Below are 17,835 nucleotides of genomic sequence, written 5' to 3' on the forward strand. Positions count from 1 at the left end.
CACCTGCTCAAATCAGAGACCTCCCCTTACACTGACCCTGGGGAGGGCGATGTGCTGCCTATGGGGCACGTCTCTCACCCCCTGCTCCTGGCTCAGGAGGGCCCATCTCCAGCCAAGGAAAACGTCCCAAACAAGCTCCATTAACCAAATCCCAGACCCCGCCTGGGGCAATGACTTCAGGCAGCTGCACACAGAGGGGTGCTGAGGCTTTGCTGGGCTCTGGCCCAGAAGTGATGTAATTCCTTCTCCGGCCACCGGGGGCGCTGCGCTGCGGGAGCCACGTGGGCTGCCGCCTGGCCCTGGGCACGAGCCCTGGTGCTGCTGCTCCCCCGATCCCTGGCCCTGGGGCTCCTGCTGCTGCCGGGTGGGTCCCCGGCTGCTCTGCTGGGCCGGGGCTGCGTCCTGCTGCTTGGGCTGCTCCGAGCCGCTCTGCCCGCCAGCACCCACCCCCCTGCCCGCAGCCAGCCCCTGCCGCACCCCTGCACCCCCTGCCTCCAGCCAGCCCCTGCCGCACCCCCTGCCCTGTCTCCAGCCAGCCCCTGCCGCACCCCCTGCACCCCCTGTCTCCAGCCAGCCCCTGACGCCTCCCCTGCCCTGCCCGCAGCCACCCCCTGCCTCCAGCCCGTCTCCAGCCACCCCCTGCCCTGCCTCCAGCCACCCCCTGCACCCCCTCCCCACAGCCAGCCCTTGTCTCCAGCCACCCCTGCACCCCCTGCCCGCAGCCAGCCCCTGCCGCACCCCCTGCCCGCAGCCAGCCCCTGTCTCCAGCCACCCCCGCACCCCCTGCCCGCAGCCAGCCCCTGTCTCCAGCCACCCCCGGACCCCCTGCCCTCAGCCAGCCCCTGTCTCCAGCCACCCCCGCACCCCCTGCCCGCAGCCAGCCCCTGTCTCCAGCCACCCCCGCACTACCTGCCTGAAGCCAGCTCCTGTCTCCAGCCACCCCCGCACCACCTGCCTGCAGCCAGCCCCTGCCGCACGCACCCCCTGTCTGCAGCCAGCCCCCATCTCCAGCCACCCCCGCACCCCCTGCCCACAGCCAGCCCCTGCCGCACCCCCTGCCCTGCCCGCAGCCAGCCCGTCTCCAGCCACCCCCACACCCCCTGCCCGCAGCCAACCCCTGCCACACCCCCTGCCCTGCCGTGTCTCCAGCCAGCCCTGCACCTCCTGCCCGCAGCCAGCCCCTGCCACACCCCCTGCCCTGCCTGCAGCCAGCCCTGCAGCCCCTGCCCGCAGCCAGCCCCTGCCGCACGCACCCCTGCCCTGCCCGCAGCCAGCCCCTGCCGCACCCCCTGCCCTGTATCCAGCCAACCCCTGCCAGACGCACCCCCTGCGCTGTCTTCCGCCAGCCCTGCACCCCCTGCCCGCAGCCAGCCCCTGCCGCATCCCCTGCCCTGCCCGCAGCCAGCCTGTCTCCAGCCACCCCTGCACCTCCTGCCCTGCCCGCAGCCAGCCCCTGCCACCCCCCTCTGCCCTGTATCCAGCCAGCCCCTGCCACACGCACCCCCGTCCTGTCTCCAGCCAGCCCCGCACCCTCTGCCCGCAGCCAGCCCCTGCCGCACCCCCTGCCCTGCCTGCACCAGCCCCGCACCCCCTGCCCTGCCTGCACCAGCCCGTCTCCAGCCAGGCCCACACCCTCTGCCTGCAGCCAGCCCCTGCCGCACGCACCAGCCCGTCTCCAGCCACCCCCAAACCCCCTGCCCGCAGCCAGCCCCTGTCGCACGCCCTGCCCTGCCTGCAGCCAGCCCTGCACCCCGTGCCGTCTGCACCAGTCCCGCACCCCCTGCCCTGCCCGCAGCCAGCCCCTACCGCACGCACCCCCTGCCCTGTCCGCAGCCAGCCCCTACCGCACGCACCCCCTGCCTCCGCACGCACCCCCTGCCCTGTCTCCAGCCACCCCCACACCCCCCTGTCCGCACCAGCCCCTGCCGCACCCCCTACCTCCAGCTAGCCCTGCCCCACGCCCCTGTCTACAGCTGGCCCCATGTCCACTGGTGCCCTGCAGTTCCCAGGGCAGCAACCCTACACACCTGCTTCAATGAGGGGGGAGGGAAGCAGCTGGGACCCACACATGTGCACACCCCAGGGTGACCAGACAGCAAGTGTGAAAAATCAGGACAGGGGTTGGGGGTAATAGGGGCCTATATAAGAAAAAGACCCCAAAACCAGGACTGTCCCTATAAAATCTGGACATCTGGTCCCCCTAGTACACCCCCAAGGAGTGGCGGGGCCCCACACCTGTAAAACGGAGCTCATTTCTAGCTCAGGCCCATCTTTTTGGAAAAGAACTTTAGGCAGGGTTAACACACACCCGTATTTTCCCGGACAGGTCAGGCTTTTTGGTTCTTAAATCGCTGTCCGGGAGGAATTTTAAAAATTCCTCCCTGGAAAATACGGATGTATGGTAACCCTGTTGGTACAAAAAATACATACTGGGGCACAGCCCTTACATCAGAACTTTTTACAGGGAAGCAGTTGTTAAGATTTTGGCAGCTCATGACTGGCTCTCCCCATATCCAGCCTAGGAGTCACAGCGAAGCGCTGGGGTGCCCAGCCCTGCCCTTGGAGACAGCAGCCGGCTCGCTCTCGTTGTTGTGGGACGGTCAGGCCTTGTCTACACTCAAATCGTGACACTCCAGTTAAACTGGTTTCATTAGACCAGTGCAACCCCCCTATGGAGATGTGCTGATTTCAGTTTTGCTGAAATCTGTCCCCGGTTGCCTTGAGTTAAGCTGCAATAAACCAGGGTCAAAGGGAGGTGGTAGAATCTCCTTCCTTAGAAGTTTTTAAGGTCAGGCTTGACAAAGCCCTGGCTGGGATGATTTAATTGGGGATTGGTCCTGCTTTGAGCAGGGGGTTGTACTAGATGACCTCCTGAGGTCCCTTCCAACCCTGATATTCTATGATTCTATGAAATGTGAGTGTCCACACGGCCCTTTGAACCAGGCTAACTACACAGGTTTATACCAGCCCTTGGCTAACTGGTGCTGCTCATGCTTGGACGCCCCTTGTGGCCCTTCCCTCACCCCCACATGCTCGCTGTTCTCCAAGCAAACCTCACGGGTCTGGGACTGGCCCGCACCCCCTTGCGGTGCGGTCTGAGCAGAGCCCCCCACGTAGGGACACAACGGGATACTCCTGGTCTGCAGCCTGCAACTGCCACTGGTTCTGCTCATCAGCAGCCCTGCCTCTGCCCCGCCCTGTCCACATGCTGGGATTGGGCCCATGTCTCCCCTGGCTCAGGTGTGGGGGCGCAGGAGGGAGCTGCCCGCAAACCCTACTCCAGCAGGAGCCAGAGCCAGCTCAAGGGGGGAGGGGGGTGAGGCCAGGCAGGCTGGGAAGGCCCTAATTCAGTACCCCCAGCCCCCGAGGCAGGTTGTGTCAGAGTGGCCCAAAATGGAGCCCTGTCCTGAACCGTTATTGTCGTACTGCCTGCTGCTCCACCAGGACAGATCCCTGTCACAGGGCGCATCTCTCCCTGCTGGACTAGCACCTCCTCCTGGTCACTCTGGGGATTAGCTCGAGGCCAACCCCCCACCAGCAGCTGTCTGCATGCAGCGTCCCCATGGCTCAGCCCTCCGGCCATGTCACTATCCGTGTTCCCCCCTCACTAGCCCTGGGCTGCCTTTCTGCTCACTGCCTCAGTGCCACTCATCCAGCTGGGGAACTCAGGTCCACCCACTTCTCCAGCTGCCAGCCTAGGGACCCTCAGCTCAGCTCAGCTCAGCAGTCTGCGCCTTCTCTCTCTGGGGCCTCACAGCCCTGTCCCTGGGCCGCTTGCTGCTACTGGGCCTGCCAGTTCCCAGAGCTGCCTCCCTCTTCGCAGGGAGTGACCTCAGTCTCCACTCACTCCTCCCTTTCACCTGGGAGCATCTGCCTTTCCACAGCAGCCCCTTCACCTTTCAGCTCCTGGGCTTTATAGGCCCCACCTAGTCCTGCCCAGCTGAGCCTCCTTAATTAGCACCCTGATCGGTTAATAGGCCCAGCTGGGCTGGATTGAACCCTGCAGGGTGAGTGTGGGGTAAACATCCCATCACACTCCCCCCCCCAAACACACACCCACAGGCTGTACCACCCCAGCACCCCCCTGGATGGGATCACCACCTTTGAAATGCAAAAAAATGGCACCCAACCCCTCCGCAAGGTGAGCCTGCCCCACCCCCAACCTCCACCCCCAACCACAAGGCAACTCCACAACCCCCCCTTCAACAGCCACTAATGGCATCTAGAGAGAGATCACCTATAGATAAGATAGCATCGCATTTCTCCTCACAATTGCATGACTCAAACCCTCTCACACACTTTTGCAGTACACTTGTGGGTTGGTGGGCAGACAGCTACTCTGTTTTCAACAGTTTAGATCTGTTATTGCTTAAACTTCAGAAGTGGGAACTGTGACGAAGTGGGACTGTTCTTAATGGTTCCTCTGAATTGTGAGTGGGTGCCTCAGTTTCCCCTAGGCAGTTCTTAAGTATCTAGGGGGTGGAATAAGGGTGTATGATCATTGCAGAGCCCTAGAGGGCAGGTGTGTGCAGGGGTCTGGACACAGAGAATGGCCGACACCCTGTTTCCTGGCAACTGATGGCCTGGCCCTTCCTCCCTGCGAGGTGAGAGCTAAAGGGTTGGAGAATAAAGGAATCCAGTGACCTCCTGGCCTGGGAAAGGGACAAAGCCCAGAGGAGGAGGGGCTGGAGGGAGTTTCAGTTTGGGGCTGGTTGGGGACAAGGAGTGAAGTGCAGACGGGGTTGTCTGGCTCACTGCCCCCCCAAAATGGACCCAGCTGAGGGGTCCTGTTCTCTGCACCGACAAGCTCTGTGTTAGACCATGTTCCTGTCGTCTAATAAACCTCTGTTTTACTGGCTGGCTGAGAGTCACGTCTGACTGCGGAGTTGGGGTGCAGGACCCTCTGGCTTCCCCAGGAGCCTGCCTGGGCGGACTCACTGGGGGAAGCGCACGGAGGGGCAGAGGAGGCTGAATGCTCCGAGGTCAGACCCAGGAAGGTGGAACCTGTGTGAGCTTCTTGCCCTGCAGACAGGCTGCTCACAGAAAGGAGACTTCCCCATAGTCCTGCCTGCCTTCGTAGGGAGCAGTTCCAGAGCATCGCCCGGGGACTCCATGACAGGAACACTGCAGCATCTTTAGCGGGATGCAGAAACTTTTAACACTAGATATCCTAGTGTATTGCGATAATACAGCAAATCTTTAGACCCATATAAAATGCCCCCAGCAGATTAAATTATTTTTCTGGCAACTGGCAAATCCATTAAAAAAAAACAGTCAGGCTGGTCAAACAGCAGCGAGGTGGTAACCCTAAGGCAGTACCATCCCTGCCCCTCCAGGCCGAGTCCCCCTCCCCGGGCAGTACCACACCTGTCTAGGAGGCTGAGTGCCTTGGCATCTATCACACCAGGGCTCAGATTACCAGTCAGTCTAGCTCTACAGTGCATGCAGGAATGGGGCTGGGGGAAAGTGGCCTTTGCATTCTCCAAGTTCCAGGGCTGTGGCCCCAACCACAGCATCAGAGCAGCCTCAGGGCTGCTGTAACTTATGGGCAGCTACCTATGGCCCTCTCTGGGCTCTGGAAATGAGAGAATGGTCACAATGCCACGCCTTCTTCCCTCCCACTCCCCACCCAACAAGTCCCCCATGGCAAGGGCTAGGAGTGTGGCCAGTGATGGGCTGCTCCTGAGCTCTGTGCCGGAGTAACCCCCAAGGCAGGGGCTATCGGGGGCAGGGCTTGGCATAAGAGGGCTTTGGTGGAGTGGAGAATCAGCACCATGGAGTCACCTGCTGCTCACAACGCAGCACTGATGAATGGGTCTAGGCACAGATGTCCTGAGAGGCAGCCAATTCCTGTCTGCCAGGGAGATCTTGTTAATAAAGCTAGACAAAGAGCTGCGAGGGCGAGAGGGCGGGGAGAGGGAGTGAGAGCTTGGCAGGGAGGGGGTTGAGGGGGGAGAGGAGCCTTTCGATCAAGATTCAGCAGGTTTTGGAAAGTGCTGTGTTTGCAGAATTCAAATGGCGAGTGAAACAAGCAGTGAAAGGAGGGGAGGCAGCAGCTGCCAGGGAGTGAATGTCCCACTCCCTTCCCCTTAGTCTGCCTTTGTCACCTGCCCACAATTAGCCACAATTTATCACCCCAGGATTCTGCAATAAGTCACTCAGCAGCCTGAAACTGGCCAGCCCCTACATTTCCAGTGCCTGGAAGCCAGGCAGGCAGACAGGGAGTCTCTTCTTTCCCAGGGAAAGGCAATTACCCAAACTCAGACACGCTGGTGTGTGTGCTGGGTGGAGAAACTGCTCCTTCCCAATGGGCCGAGCCTCCCATGCCAGCAAAGAGCTCCCATTGTCATCCCCCTCATTGCAGAACAGAGAGTACTCTCCAGGAGAGATGGACAAGAACTAGCCCCAGAGGCCACTTGAGGGCAAGGAGTGGCCCAAATAGCCACTCAAGGGCAAGAACCAGACCAAGCCACTAGCTGGGGGCAAGAACTGGCCCAAGTGGCAGTCGGAGGCCCAAACAGGTCCCTCATCCTTGTCTGAAGTTTGACAATGCTCAAGATGTTGCCACACTTCTCCATGGTTCTGGTCCTGCAGGGTCTCCCAGGGCTAGAGGTGCTGAAGCAGCGTGAGGGCAGCTCCTGTGAGTTCTCCAGACTTGTGAGGCTTGCTCTACATTTGCCTTCACCCCCCTCCCAGGTTTCAGAACATCCCAAGGTGTTTTGTGACTACAGGAACTGCCAGACCCCATGAGACCCAGGGCCCATCCTGCTCAGTATCCTGTCTCTGAGATTGGCCAGGACCAGCTGCTCGCCGAGAAGGGCAGGAGAGCCCAGGAAAGGAGGTTCTTCTTCCATGCCCGAGCCCACTCCCCCACCCGCTGCCCAGGTGTTTCACAGCGTCACTGACTGCGGATTTGGAAGGTTGTATCTGACTGTAATGTGTGCGATTCAGACTCTGTCCATTGGTTCCATAAGGGAACAGAAACAAACTTCATGTACCGTATGTAAACGCCCACCCTGGGCAGGAATGGTGAGGCACAGGCTTCACCCATTTGCACCAAACCCTCCCTGAGCTTGTCCATCAGGGAAACACCTTCGCAAGTGGGACATTTCTAATTACAGACCAATCAAGGAATTTTGCCCTGTGCTCGCAAACATCTGATGGGCAGGGGTGATCTCCAGTGGATACACAGTTCTTTTACATCATTTCTAGGTCTCAGTGAGGAAGCAGAGAGGCCTGGAGGATATACTTTCCTTTCTGTCTTGTTCAATGAGTCTTCTGGACATGGTCATTTCTATAGGCAGGTAATCGCAGAAAGAGAAACTGGGGACAAGGAAGAGTTATTGGTTGGGCTGGGTGAAGAATTTGCAACAAATCATCGTTTTAGAGAAAGTAGCTTCTGTGTTGGCCCACGATTCTCTGTGCAGATGGGCATTCTCTCTGCATTTCTCGTTCTATAGACGGAAAGTAATTATTCCAGAGTCAGGCTGTGTTCCTTAGCTGTCATTGGCCATAGCCACATGGCATCTTTTCTGATTCCTGATTGGATGGGGTCTCAGACACTGCTGGCATGCATGCTTGCATATGCAAATGTAGAATTCGGTTCCTGCTAGTACTCAAGCAGGGGACTTCAAAATTTGCTTTCCATGAATGTTTATGCCAGTAAAACTGGATTGCTCCTGAGTTCCTGGAAATTGAGCTCAAATAGGGCAAAGCTGGGCCAAAGCAAACACTTTTAAAACTAGGAGCTAATAGTCACAGAAAAATGTGCATTGTTTGCCTGGCTCTAGGGCCCAATCTAGCTTCCATGGTGCCAACAGAAGCAGAATCAGACCCCTCACTATCAGGATGCATTATCTACTCATCTCCCTGTTGGTGCAGAATTGCTCCCAGGGGTATGCAGTGGCAGGTATGCCTGCTTGGAAATGGTTCAGGCAATGGGATTGTGTCACTTCCCTTGGGAGGGGCAGGAAATGATCCCTGATATTCACCTTCATTCTGTCTCTGCTCAGCTTTGTCCCATTACCATTAATAGTGGTCCCTTGAATTCCCTAACAAAGTCCACTCCTACCTTGCTATTATTACACCCTTCAAATGCTTCTCATGCTTCCCCTCTTCACTGTTTACCCAAGATCCATACTTAGGGCCAAATGCTGTTCTCAGTTACACCAGTGTACATGCAAAGTAACTCCACCGACTTCCCTGGGGTTCCTCTAGATTTGCACTGACATCATGATGGGATGAGTTTGGCCCTTGACTCTTCATACCGATCCCTCCAGGCCTGGGCTATTCTTTTTGCTCTTCGCTCCGTATTTCCCTGGTTGGCTGGTGTCTCTCTCTGGCCTGATTGCCATGTCATCAGAGCACCTGAGTCAGTGTCGTTCCTGTCCTGATGTGCCAGAGCTCATCAGAGCTACAGAGAGGGACTCTTGTCTCCCTGCCCTGCACATACAGCCTTTCTCCCCTTGTAATCTCTCACCCACTCTCACGCCATAGCCCCTCTCCTCTCTGAGCTTCCCTGGTTCCCCCTCCGCTGAGGAGCTGGGGTTTAGCTGATCTTGAGGTGCATTAGCTGCATCTTCCCTGGCTTTTATTCATTTGCCACCTGATCCAGCCTCCACTGACATTAGCAGCAAGATTCCTGTTGATGTCACTGGGCCACGGAGCTGGTAATTTCCTATAAAGATCTCTCCTACAAATGACAAAGGAGGGACGGCTGATCTCACAGGATCTGATATCCTTGGGCTGGGCCCAGCATGATCTCCCTCTTTGTGCACCTGGCGTTCTGCTCCTACCAAATGAACTGTGGTTGTAAATAGGAGTGCCCGCCTGCCAACAACATGGTCTATGCTTCAGCCAGAAAGTTCCCAGGCACAAGGACTCCAACTGGTGGATACCGACCTTGTGAACATGTTCTCCTTGATGTCGCCACAGAACGGACAGCTTCTGAGATTGTGTCTGAAACTCCCCCACTCAGTTTGTGGCACTGGGGATGTGCCTTCAGGGGCTGAGTTTCCCAGACAGAGAGTCTGGGAGAGGTGCTGTGAAACTCTTGTTCTTATGTACAGCTAGTAGGAACCAGACACTGAATAAAACAAAGCTCTGGCAAGCACGTAACCACTGTGTGATCACTGAGCAGAACGCGGGACCAGGAGTAAAATGAACTCAGAAATACCCTCAGTAGAAGAATGGAGCAGTTAAAAGCCCTACCAGAGCTGAAACTCTCTGGAAATGCAGAAGGTTTAAAGAGTTAAATCTTGACTCTGTATCAGCAAGCAAGCAATGGGTGTCAGGAAAAAGGAAGACAATCAGATGACAGCTTGATTCCTGAAAATAGCTGATTCCGAAGCACCTGATGTGTTTAACAGTTCTCAGTTCACTCAGTCAGAGAAGGGTAAATATGAAACTATAGTACAGAAATTTGAGGAGTACTGCACTCCATGTACAAATGAAACATTTGACAGAGATATTTTTAAACAGCAAATACAAGAAGAAGGTGAAACCATGCATGAGTTTGTTACTGATCTGAGGCTGAAGAGCCAATCTTGCAATGTTGGAGGGTAGCTGAGGCTTGGGCTACAGTTAAAATTTAAAGCTACCTAGCTATGCTGCTCAGGGGTGTGAAAAACTCACTCGTTTGAGCACCATGGTTAAGCCAAGCTAACCCCCAGTTTAGATGCGGCTTGGTGGATGGAAGAATTCTTTCATCGACCTAGCTACTGCCATTGGTAGAGGTGGATTAACTATGTACAATAGTGTTGGAAGGACACTAGCGCTGCACAATTTCCTTTTCGTGTGTAAATGTATCTTCTCGCTCTTCCAGATTTTGACAAAATAGAAAATGATCCACTGGCTTTACTGAGTCTTGCCTTCACTTCTTTAGTGAGCTGGCCATTAGAAAATATTGCACTTCCAAGATAAATGAAGTCATCAACTCTTTCGTAATCTTCTCCATCAATCGCACCTCCACGAGTATTGAGAACATTACCCCCTCTCTCCATGGTCTTGGTTTTCTGCATACTGATACAGTGTCCCACTTTAGCGGCGAGTCTTCTCATTCCATCCAAGTCGGTATCCAGGATGACTCTGTCATCTGCAAAATCTAAGTATAGCCCCTTATCTCTTGCCCAAACAATACCACTGTCTTTGGCAGCAGCCATCACTCATCTCATCACAAAGTCTAGGACAATGCGGAAGAGAAGTGGGGATAATATGCTACCTTGCCTTATGCCAGTAGCAATCTTAAATCATCTCTGCTGTCTGCCCTGACAAAGCATGCAGAGTTGTCATACAAAGCTTTTATCAAATTAACAAACCTTGCTGGAATTCCATATTGTCTCAGGAGCTTCCAGTGGGTTTATCTGTGGACGCTATCAAACACTTTGATAAAATCATGGAAGTTAACAAACATCTTCTGCTGGTACTCTAAGCCTTTCTCAATAAGTCTTCTCAAGGTGAAAAACGGCCCTGAATATGATCAGCTGATCAAAATCCAGCCTGTTCTTTCTTGTGAACTTTATCGACAGCAGTTTTCATCCTATTCAAAATGATAATGTATTAAGATGAACCTGGTATTTTGGTATATTTTTTGTATTTGGAAAAATTATTAAAGATATAAATATGAAAAAGTGATAATGCAAAATATATTTCCAGCTACAGACAGGTGTGTCATCCCTGACCAGTTATCACAGATAAGGTGTTCTCCCATTTTAGAGATTTTACAGATGACACCTCTTCTCCAATCTTCAGGACAGATCTCTTTTCCCCAAACCATTCTGCACAACCTGCACTGGTAATTCACCATCACTTCCTCTCCAGCTTTTAACATTAGGGCACCGATCTTATAGCCTGCTCCTTTGCAACACTTCATTAGGTTTATGGCCTCCAGTTTCTTCCTCAAAGGTGATTACTTCTAGTAATATGGGTAAGTCCACTATTTCTTCACATCTCTCAATGTATATTAGTGGTTCTAGCTGGCTGAAGACAGCCTGGTAATGTTCCATCCAACAGGCTATCTATCTTTTCTCTGTGGTTAAAATTGTACTGTCTCAATTGTACTCTTCACAATGCCACCATTCAAGAATCGTGATGTCAGTAGTTTAGATACTAGAAAACTCTTTTTAGACTTCCCTCTCTTGTATGCCTCCTCAGCTTCTCTTGCTTTGTTTTCCAGCCATTCTCTCTTCTGGCTGACCTTTTAACTTCCTTGTCAACATATTCTTGTTGCAGAACAGCTGTTTTACTGCTGTCTCTCTTCTTTAATTCTTTCCTCTCGTCAGCAAGACTCCATGTATTTGATTGGGCCCATTCTTCTTTCTTTGCTCTTCTCACCCCCTCTGTAGTCATGGCTACATAGAATCATAGAAGATTAGGGTTGGAAGAGACCTCAGGAGGTCATCTAGTCCAATCCCATGCCCAAAGCAGGACCAACACCAACTAAATCATCCCAGCTAGGGCTTTGTCAAGCCAGGCCTTAAAAACCTCTAAGGATGGAGATTCCACCACCTCCCTAGGTAACGCATTCCAGTGTTTCACCACCCTCCTTGTGAAATAATGTTTCCTAATATCCAACCTAGATCTCTCCCACTGCAACTTGAGACCATTACTCCTTGTTCTAACATCTGCCACCACTGAGAACAGCCAAGCTCCATCCTCTTTGGAACCCCCCTTCAGGTAGTTGAAGGCTGCTATCAAATCCCTCCTCACTCTTCTCTTCTGCAGACTAAACAATCGCAGTTCCCTTAGCCTCTCCTCATAAGTCATGTGCCCCAGCCCCCTAATCATTTTTGTTGCCCTCTACTGGACTCTCTCCAATTTCTCCACATCCCTTCTGTAGTGGGGGGACCAAAACTGGATGCAATACTCCAGGTGTGGCCTCACCAGTGCTGAACAGAGGGGAATAATCACTTTCCTCAATCTGCTGGCAGTGCTCCTACTAATACAGCCCAATATGCCATTGGCCTTCTTGGCAACAAGGGTACACTGTTGACTCATATCCAGCTTCTTGTCCACTGTAACCCCTAGGTCCTTTTCTCCAGAACTGCTGCCGAGCCATTCGGTCCCTAGTCTGTAGTGGTGCATGGGGTTCTTCCGTCCTAAGTGCAGGACACTGCACTTGTCCTTGTTGAACCTCATCAGATTTCTTTTGGCCCAATCCTCCAATTTGGCTAGGTCACTCTGGACCTTATCCCTACCTCCAGCATATCTACCTCTCCCCCCACCTTACTGTCATCCGTGAACTTGCTGAGGGTGCAACCCATCCCATCACCCAGATGATTAATGAAGATGTTGAAAAAAACCAGCCCCAGGTCAGACCCCTGGGGCACTCCGCTTGATACCAGCTACCAACTAGACTCGAGCCATTGATCACTACCCTTTGAGCCTGATGGTCTAGTCAGCGTTTTATCCACCTTATAATCCATTCATCCAATCCATACTTTTTTCATTTGCTGGCAAAAATACTGTGGGAGACCCTATCAAAAGCTTTGCTAAAGTCAAGATATATCACATCCACCACTTTCCCCATATCCACAAAGACAGTTATCTCATCATAGAAGGCAATCAGGTTGGTCAGGCATGAGTTGCCCTTGATGAATCTATGTTGACTGTTCCTGATCGCCTTCCTCTCCTCCAAGTGCTTCAAAATGGATTCCTTGAGGGCCTGCTCTGTGATTTTGCTGGGGATTGAAGTGAGTCTGTAGTTCCCTGGGTTCTCTTTTTCCTCACATGTGCTTCTTTGAAAAACTGCCATTGTCCTTCTACATCATCCATCAGGGTCTTTAACTCTTCAGATCTATTTCAAAGCTGTTTGGAAATGCACCTTCACTGCTGGATCTACTACCTTTCTAGAATCATACAAACCCTCTGCCTTGCATAGTGCTACCTTCTTTAGTTTTATTTTGATTATCTTAAGAGCTAACAAGAATAACTAATAACACTTCCAACATCAGCATTTGCATACACCCTAGCATCCAACTAATGACAACATGATCAAGCTGTTTTTGTGTGAACCCATCATGTAATCTCCATGTCAGCTTATGTCTTTCATGGTGTGGAAATAGTGTTTCCTTGAGGCAAAGACTGCATAGGCCACAGAGTTCAACAAAACATTCTTCATGGTCAGTCTCAGAAATGTGGCCCATGATGGAATTGCATATAGATTCAGAGATTCCAAGGCCAGAAGGGACCAATGTAAAGTCTGACCTCCTGTGTAACACAGGCCAGAGACCTGCCCCAAAATAATTCTTAGAGCAGCTCTTTTAGAAAAACACCCAATGTTGACAGAAGCGGAATGCATTCCACCCCTGCTGTTTAAGAAGACTCTTGGGCATTCATTGGAGAGATTGTGTCAGGATGAGGCCTTTTCCTGTAGCCATATTGTAAGGCCCAAGGCCTTTGTCTGCCACCATCTTAGGAGAGCAGCAGCCATTAGCTAAGAAGCAGGAAGTCATAGCCTCACATGCCATCTAAATTACATTAAAACAATGTAATATCAGCTGATAAGAAGGAGATCCTGTCCTAATAGCACCAACCATCACCAGATAAAGAAACAGATCTTAAGATGGTTAAAGAAAATGGAGTTTGATAGCGTCTGTCTGGCAAGAAATCACTTATCAATAGTTGTGGTTGTGAAATCCTCATTTCTTATTGTTGTATCTTTATGGTCCCCACTTCTCTATTGTTTGGCTGTATGATCTCTGTCTGGTTCTTTGATTGTTTCTGTCTGTTACATAATTAATTTTGCTAGGTGTAAATTAATTAAGGTGGAGCGGTATGATTAGTTAGAGAATTTTGTTACAATATGTTAGGATTGGTTAGTAAAATTTTAGTATAATGATTGGTTAAGGTACAGCTAAAAAGGACTCAAGTTTCACTATCTAAACTGGGGTCCAAAAGGAATTTCTTTGGGAACCAACTCCAGGACACAGCCCCAAGATCAGAGCTGCCAGACCTCAACACTCTGCCAATGACACCGTGCAGAAACTGATCAGATGAACCTGATCCTCACTGGCCATCAAGAAAAGTTCATCTGTCTTACCAGGAGTGGTGAGCACTGTAGCGTGTGCCTTCTGGTCTGGTGATTGTTAATAAATAGAGGTTAAGTAGGATATTACTGTGTAAGGCTCTTTCACTGGTAAAAGACCCCGTAAACCCACAAAAGATTACGCTCTGACTCCACAGGGAAGGGGTGTTTACCTAGAACCCGGAGGAGTAGAGCCTGGAGCCCATGGAGGGGTAAAGTTAGGTGCCCTTCGGCTGGAGCCCTAGGAACTGGGAAAGGATGGGGGTGCCTAAATTAACCGAGTTACACCTTGAGCCCCAGGAACTAGGTAGAGGTGGGTGCCCTAGAATGTGCAAGTGACAGAGAATTTTGAGTGGCTAACAATTGTGTAACCAATGTGGAAGTGCTGTCCTGCATGGGTCAGCAGACTGTAGACTCAGTAATTAGACAGAGACATCTATGGTGGTTTGGCCATATCACCAAGCTCTCCTGTGATAGAAGGCCAAGGTATGTCTTAGATTGAACTGGAACAGAAGTCATGGGACAAAGGAGGAGGATGGAAGAGGATGCTGCCATCCTGGAGACAATTTATGAGGGAGTCTTGCTCTGCATAGCAAGATTGTGGGGAAAACAGGCAGCCTCATTGCTACCAGCCACAGGAGATGCTAAGTCTAAGGTTAAATTACCGACAGTGATGGAAATACTGTCGGGAGCATCACCACTGGAGCATCCATGGGGTAAACATGACCTGAGTCTTTAATAAGGAACCAGATTAGGATTGGGATTTGGAACAAAAAACTCAGACAGAGACAACTGGAAGACCCAGAATTAACCCTTGACAAAACAAACAGAATTTGCCAAGCAAAGGAAGTCACCCAGTCCAGAGTAAAGCTTAAGGAGTGTGGACAGTGCTAGATAATCCAGAATATCATCTGAAAAGACTTGAGGCAGAAAGGCATGCAGATCTCAGTGGTGGAATTCAGCAAAAACAACAAATGGAGCTGCACACACTGTGACAACCAGCACAGGCCAACACACTGCCCAGCATGTGGGAAATGCAATGGATTACGTCACTTTGTAAGAGTCTGAAAGCCCAGGCACAGTGCGCACAGTCTGGACAAATTTGAGAGTAGGAGCCGTGTTAGTCTGTATCCGCAAAAAGAACAGGAGTACTTGTGGCACCTTAGAGACTAACAAATTTATTAGAGCATAAGCTTTCGTGGGATAAAACCCACTTCATCAGATGCATAGAATGGAACATATAGTAAGAAGATATAAGTCTCTGTCAGAGCAACGGACAGCGTTGCAGCAGAAGATGAGTGGGCTGTCACCCTGAAAGCAAATGGGACATTTATTAATTTTAAGTTGGTCACTGGTGTACAAGCCAATGTGTTGCCAAAAACACTGTTAACAACCCTAAAGGAGAAGCGACAGGCAGTAAAAGGTAAACAGGTGAAACTCAGGGATTACAGTGATGAGTTTATCCCCATTAATAGAATCTGTAAACTACATGAATGGCTAATTAATAGCTTGGGAAAGATACAATTTGTAATATACCAGAGAGGAGAGTACCCATGATTGGGTGAAAAGTGTGTCAAGCCCTTGGTGTCCTCAAGAGGGTGCACACATTAGAGAGGCAGGGGACCGAAGCTATTGAGGAAGAGTTTGAGGACATCTTCCAGGAGATAAGGAAAGCTCTCAGCAGAGTAGAAGATAAAGCTGAATGAGCCCAAACACCCCACAATTTATGCCCCCAGGAAAGTCCCCCTGTCCCTAAGGCAGAGGCTAAAAGAGCACCTGTATAGGGTCATTGCTCTGGGAATCATAGGGCCAGTAGAAGAACCAACAGATGGATACACTTTTTGGTCATGTCAGAAAAAAGACAGACCCCTCACTTGTGCATAGACTCAAAAGAATGAAATAAATATGTAAAAAGGGAACATTTACCATTCCTGCAAGGGGGAGATTTGGGGGGCATTTGGCTGATTTTTCTACGTTGGATGAGACAGCAGGGTTCTGGCAGGTGCCCTTAGTAAAACAGGGCACATGTTTGCACACATTCAACACGCCTTTGGGAGACACGGTTCCCGCAGACTGCCGTTTGGGTTGTGTTTGGCACCAGAGGTGATTCACCGGAAAATACAGCCATTTTTTGATGGTATAGAGAGTACTAAGGTTTACACAGAAGATGTTTTGATCCAGAGAAAAACAGAAGAGCACGAGCAGAGTCTCTGAGCTGCTGTGGAAAGAGCAAGAGCTGCTGGGCTAAAGCTAAACAAACAAAAATGTAAAAATGTAAAACATTCCCTGTAACAGAAATAATGTACGTGGGAGAGAAGGTAACCCAGTAGGCGGTACAGGTCAATCACAGTAAGGTTGAGGCCATCACCAACATGCCTGTCCCAACAGACAAGAAAAGGATATAATGATTCCTTGGAATGGTGGACTATGGAGTGAAATTTGTGCCTAATCTGCTAAAACCAACAACCTCAGAACACTCCTGTGCAAAGATGTCCAATGGCCATGGGATGCAAATCGTAGCAAAGAGTTTGAGAAACTGAAGGAGTTAACTGAAGAGGCCCCCGCCTGGAGGCTCTGTGACAGCAAGCACCAAACTAAGTTGTCCTAAGCAGTGTGGTGGTGCGGTCGTCTAAAAGGAGTATGGTCAAAACCGGGGGACCAGTGAATTATGAGTCAGAGTCACCCCGCACACAGACGCAGTGAGAGGAACACCTTACAGAATATAAGAAACATGCACTCACAGCCACACACCCATCTAATCAGAGATACACATACACATATACATCAACACACACGGGGGTGCACACACATGCACAGAAGAGTGGAGCGGCAGCTCTGTTACAGTTAAGGTTGAGCGTTACTTTCTGCTTAAAGTAGGACTAGTCAAGTTGTCTATAATCCACAGGCTGACGCGGATTGTCTTGAAATTTGCTGGGCCTCATGGGAGTGGTGGGTGCTGTTAGCATCTAAATTTACAAAATCTGCAATGTACAAAATCATCTCATGCGTCTGATATTTTTGATGCGCACCCGGCTCTGATCCTGCCCAGACTGAGCTCAGTCGTTCAGGATTCATTTCAGCTAGTGCATGGCACCCAAGGCATTAGTCAGACTGATAATGGAATGCTGCATCCACGCCTGGGATCCACATTTCTTAAAGGATGTGGAAAAATTGGACAGGGTGCCGAAAAGAGCCACAAACATTATTCAGGGGCTGGAGAAAATGCCTTACAGTGACTGATTTAAATAGCTCAATCTGTTTAGCTAAACAAAAAGAAGATTGAGAGATGATTTGATTACAAAATATAAGAACCTTCATGGGGAGAAATTACCGGACTGATATGCTGCATGATCAGAGGGTGCGAAGGATCACTTGACTTGGCCTGTATTTTTGGCCACATGCCTTAACAACTGCCTCAGTGTTGCTGTTCAATTGAGGCCAGTATAAAACATCTCCTGCCCTTCCCTTAGATTTTTCAGTCTCTAAATTAGCGTCTTCTGTGCTTGTTAAAGGATTATTCTGTAGCACCATATGGATCACCTTCCTGGTTCCTCTTAAGAAACTCCCGACTAGTACTGAGCTCTCCCCCTTAACTTGATAATAGGGACTGGGCACACGCTGTCCCAGCAGCACTGTGATAACAGCATGCTTTATGTTCTGCAGGGTCTCTTCCCAGGCAGTGCCTCCGGCAATCACAGTCCACATTTGGTCTGCGACTAGGCAGCTCTTTTAAATCAAATTGACGTGCAAAATCTAGCTGTGGACTTTACTCCACTGCACTGTTGTCAAATGCTCTAGAGAGTGTGTCTGCA

Source organism: Chelonia mydas, chromosome 18, assembly GCF_015237465.2.
Source record: "Chelonia mydas isolate rCheMyd1 chromosome 18, rCheMyd1.pri.v2, whole genome shotgun sequence".
Classification (NCBI taxonomy): Eukaryota; Metazoa; Chordata; order Testudines; family Cheloniidae; genus Chelonia; species Chelonia mydas.